Source organism: Piliocolobus tephrosceles, chromosome 4 (assembly GCF_002776525.5).
Source record: "Piliocolobus tephrosceles isolate RC106 chromosome 4, ASM277652v3, whole genome shotgun sequence".
NCBI classification, from domain to species: Eukaryota; Metazoa; Chordata; class Mammalia; order Primates; family Cercopithecidae; genus Piliocolobus; species Piliocolobus tephrosceles.
The window spans coordinates 1,331,174-1,335,561 of NC_045437.1; the positions used below are offsets into that span (position 1 = coordinate 1,331,174).

The following is a 4,388-nucleotide window of genomic DNA, read 5'->3' on the forward strand; positions in this document are numbered from 1 at the left end:
TCCTCCCCTCCCTTCCATCGTCCTCACTTCTCCCCCGTTCTCTGAGCTGTGACCTCCCACCCTCTGGATCCTGGCCCAGTGTCTGGCCTCCCAGCGAGGCCCGAGGTTGAGAGAGGCTGACCGGCATCTCAGACATGAGTCAGCCCATTCAGTTCCTCTTCCAGGGGCCACACTGAGTCGGCCCATTTGGTTCCTTTCCCAGGGGCCACACTCGAAGTCACAAGAGCCTTGATGTGTTGCAGTGACCACCTGCTGCTAGGGCTGACTGGCTTGTGACCTCGGCACCTGGAGGCCTGTCTCAGATCCTGCCCATCCTGCCCACATTTTCTGGACAAACCCTTGTCCCCAAGGAGACAGTGGCCACTGGTCCCTGAGTTTCTCAGGGAGTTGGGCCTGCCCCTTGGGATCTGGAGGCCCCTGCAGCATGGGAGGAGGGGCCACCCCCAGTGCCGCAAGGGAGGGAGCTCAGCAGGCAGGGGAGAACCTCGCAGAAGTTCGGAGCTGGGATGGGAGGGGCGACATGTGGCTCTTCACAGGCGACGGTGGCTGTTTGTTCATTTCAGAACATCCCTTAAGCCAACTCTCCCCAGCAGGTGAATTATAAAATCAACACAGTGCTTTGAAGAAATCCCTAAAAGGACGACATGAAAGTGTTGTTTATTTTAATCAATTCCGCTAAATCTGTGGATGGATAGAGGCCATGCTTTAAGACAATCTCCAGCAAATTAAGGCGAACAGTTCTGCAGAAGAATGAAGATCATGCCTAGGGTATACCTCCGAGGTCCTGGGAGTCCTGGGCACAGGCAGGACCCAGAGGACAAGGGTGAGTCCATCCACAGGCGGGTCTGTCCGCTGGTGAACCTAAGAGAGTGCAGGAGGTTCCCGGTGTCGTCTGAATTTCCAGGCTTTGCTTTGCATCTTGCCTCCATCTGGCCCCCTTGCTCTCAGTCTGGCTCCGGCTGCCCCTCCATGCAGCGCCGCCCTCTGTCCAAGGCTCTGAGTGGGGCTACCTGGAAGAGGAGCCCAAGGCCTCCTCACCCCTCCCAGAGCTGGCAGCTGGGGGTTCCACCCAACATCGCCCTGTGGCATCTGCCCAAATGCCCCGTGGGCATCCTGCCTTCCTCCACCTGGTGTAAGTTCTGTGGGAGGCGCCCTCATCCTGCCAGGCCTTTATCATACCATGCTCTGGGCCATGTTTTTGTTAAATAACATAACGTGAGCCCTCCCCAAGTTACCTGTCCTGCAGGGTGCAGGGTGGCGACTCATGCCCAGAGGAGTGACCTCCACCGGCTTGTCCTGGATTAGCAGGTGACTGTGCAGGACATCCGATTGTGCAGCTTAGAGCCAGAGCTGCTGTGCAGGGTGCTGCCCCCAAGCCATCCCAGCGCATCCCGGCGTGGGGCAGGGTCACGGCTGGATTAAGGGGAAGGTGAAGTGGGGTCAGCGCCCTGCCTCCTGGACACACAGCAGGGGGGCTGCTCCTGGGCATGGCTTTGGGGTGTGAGGGGCAGCTGGCTACACAGACTGGCCAGGGGAGGACCCCTCTTCGCCTTCACATCTCACGCCCCCTCCCTGGTTTTTCTGCTTTTGCTTCCTGACCTGTGTCCCCCAGCACACACCCATCAGCTGGAGGGCAGAGGAGCCCTCTCCCCAGTAAGGACTCACCCAGGCCGAGGAGCCCAGGTGGACAACAAGGTTGCCATGAGCCGGGACTGTCCTGAGTCCAGTCAGTCCCCCCTTGGGGTATGTCAGCCTGGTGGGCAGAGCTCTATGCCCTTGAGGCTCACCAGGTTGGGAGGCTGGAGAGGCGAGGACACTCCGGTGCTATGTGGCTGAGCAGACGTGGCAGGCACAGCGAGGACAGAGGGAGGGACACATGCTAGTGCCAGGAGGAGGCTGCCCACGGCCAAGTGGCCAGCGCTGGTCTTCCCAGCCAGCACGGAGAGTGCCAGAGGCATCGGGTGGCCCCTGGGGAACATAACTGGCAGACAATGGACTGGAGCCAGGGAAGGCCTGGGCGCCTGCCCGACCACACTGGAGATTCCCGTCATTGTGGCCTCCGTTGCTGCATACTGGGCCCCGAGAGTGCCACACCCATGGCCATGGCCAGCCCCGGAGGATGGCTAGGGGCGGCCCACACTGTGGGCTCATGTCCCCTGTCCTGGAGTCAGCAACCATGTGCCAGGACCCACCTCAGGGCAGGCTGTGGGGGGTATGGGGTCAGGGCTTTAGATGCAGGACAAGGGACCCACTTGGCCTCCAGACACACAATCTGGAGAACTCTCGCTCCTTGGTTTATGTGGCTGGGCAGTCTTGTCTGTGTGGGATGGGACCAAGAACCCTGAACACTAACTCACTGTCAGCGGGCCACCTCCCTGGAGCCGGCGGTGCAGACCCCATGCGTCCTGACCAGAAGGCACCAGCTGTTGTGATACCCAGAGCCCCGTTCAGGAGGCCTCTCCACCTTTCTCTCCGGCTCCCTGTGCAGTGCAGCCTCTGACGGGGACTGCAGGCACGGCTTTCCCAGCACCCACAGCCCAGCTCATTTTCCCCACCTGGGTGATGCAAGGTGTGTGTGGCTCTGTCTTTTTTGGAAGCTTTGGTGCTGGCCGATTCAGCTCGTCATAAAAGGCTTGAAACAGGCTGCATGTTCTCCTTTCTTCCAATGGGGATCTAGGGGATTAGAGATTATTCGTTTGGTGGGTTACAGGGACCGGGATCCAGGGGGTTAGAGATTATCCGTTTGGTGGGTTACAGGGACCGGGATCCAGGAGAGATTGGTTGCCCCTTTTTGAAGGTGAACTGGGTCCTTTCTGTCCTGTTTTTAAGTAGCCTAAATAACACATGGCCAATAGGCACAATTTTCACAGACCCTTGACTTACGACAAACATTTATTTTTTACTGTGTAGCTCTTTTCCTAGTTAAGGGAATTACATTTAATTCTAGCTTGTTACCATTAATGGCTGCACAAACATCAAATTTTAAAGTTACTTGTTTGGGAATTTCTTTTTCTTCTGTTCTAGTTATTATTTTACTTGTATCACCAAGGAAAGGACCAGTTTTTAATTTTATTTTTAAAATGGTGGTTGCAGGGGGCTTGGATGGATTATAACACACATCAGATTGGTCATTTCCTGGGCTACTGAGTGGCATTATACAAACACGTTCCTTTTAACGTTCCTGTACATTTATAATAACTATAGAATGAAGGGGGACAGCCCCTCCACGCCTGTGGGTATTTCTCATCAGGCGGGATGAGAGACTGAGAAAAGAAATAAGACACAGAGACAAAGTATAGAGGAAGAACAGAGGGCCCAGGGGACCAGCGCTCAGCGTACGGAGGACCCGCACTGGCCCCGGTCTGAGTTCCCTCAGTATTTATTGATTACCATTTTCACTATCTCAGCAAGAGGAACGCGGCAGGACAGCAGGGTGACAGTGGGGAGAAGGTCAGCAAGAAAACATGTGAGCAGAGGAATCTGTGTCACAAATAAGTTCAAGGGAAGGTACTATGCCTGGATGTGCACGTAGGCCAGATTTATGCTTCTCTCCACCCAAATCTCTCAGTGGAGTAAAGAGTAACAGAGCAGCACTGCTGCCAACATGTCTCACCTCCCACCACAGGGTGGTTTTTCTATCTCAGAACTGAACAAATGTACAATCGGGTTTTATTCCGAGACATTCCGTTCCCAGAGGCAGGCAGGAGACAGAGGCCTTCCTCTTATTTCAACTGCAAGAGGCCTTCCTCTTTCACTCATCCTCCTCAGCACAGACCCTCCACGGGTGTCGGGCTGGGGAACGGTCAGGTCTTTCCCATCCCACGAGCCCATATCTCAGGCTATCTCAGTGGGGAGAAGCCTTGGACAGTACCCGGCTTTCCTAGGCAGAGGTCCCTGCGGCTTTCCACAGTGCACTGTGCCCCTGGTTTATCGAGAATGGAGAATGGCAATGACTTTTCCCAAGCACACTGCCTGTAAACATATTGTTCACAAGGCACATCCTGCACAGCCCTAGATCCTTAAACCTTGATTCCATACAACACGCGTTTCTGTGAGCTCAAGGTTGGGGCAAAGTTACAGAATAACAGCATCTCAGGGCAAAACAGTTGTTCAGGGTACAGATCAGAATGGAGTTCTTATGTCTTCCTTTTCTACACAGACACAGTAACAGTTTGATCTCTCTTTTCCCTACATTTACAAATGCCACAGTGAAGAACTTTGTTGTAAACACATTCAGGCTGTGAAAAGAACTCTGTGCATAAAGTCCTTTCATTTCTTTGCCAGAGTTTTTTTGAGGCAGATTCTAGAATTGCTGAGTCAAACGGCAAATGCCACATAGTTTTTTGTTAGACGCTGCCAAATCCTCTTCCACGAGGCTGCGACGTTCT

At 54.4% G+C, this 4,388-nt stretch overlaps 1 long non-coding RNA gene across 5 annotated transcripts; it reads right to left on the reverse strand.

The window, feature by feature from the left end:
- Window positions 1-24: 24 nt before the first annotated feature.
- Window positions 25-4,382, reverse strand: LOC111528334. 5 transcript variants are annotated; one of them, XR_003306874.1, is made up of 3 exons: window positions 1,236-4,382; window positions 775-1,010; window positions 25-631 (listed from the first exon to the last, which is right to left on the reverse strand). It is a non-coding gene; the product is annotated as an uncharacterized LOC111528334 (long non-coding RNA). The 5 variants fall into 5 exon arrangements; XR_003306873.1 differs by lacking the exon at window positions 25-631 and having other exon boundaries at window positions 648-1,010; window positions 1,236-1,413; window positions 1,788-4,382; XR_003306875.1 differs by lacking the exon at window positions 25-631 and having other exon boundaries at window positions 648-1,010; window positions 1,236-1,413; window positions 1,666-4,382.
- Window positions 4,383-4,388: the final 6 nt, after the last annotated feature.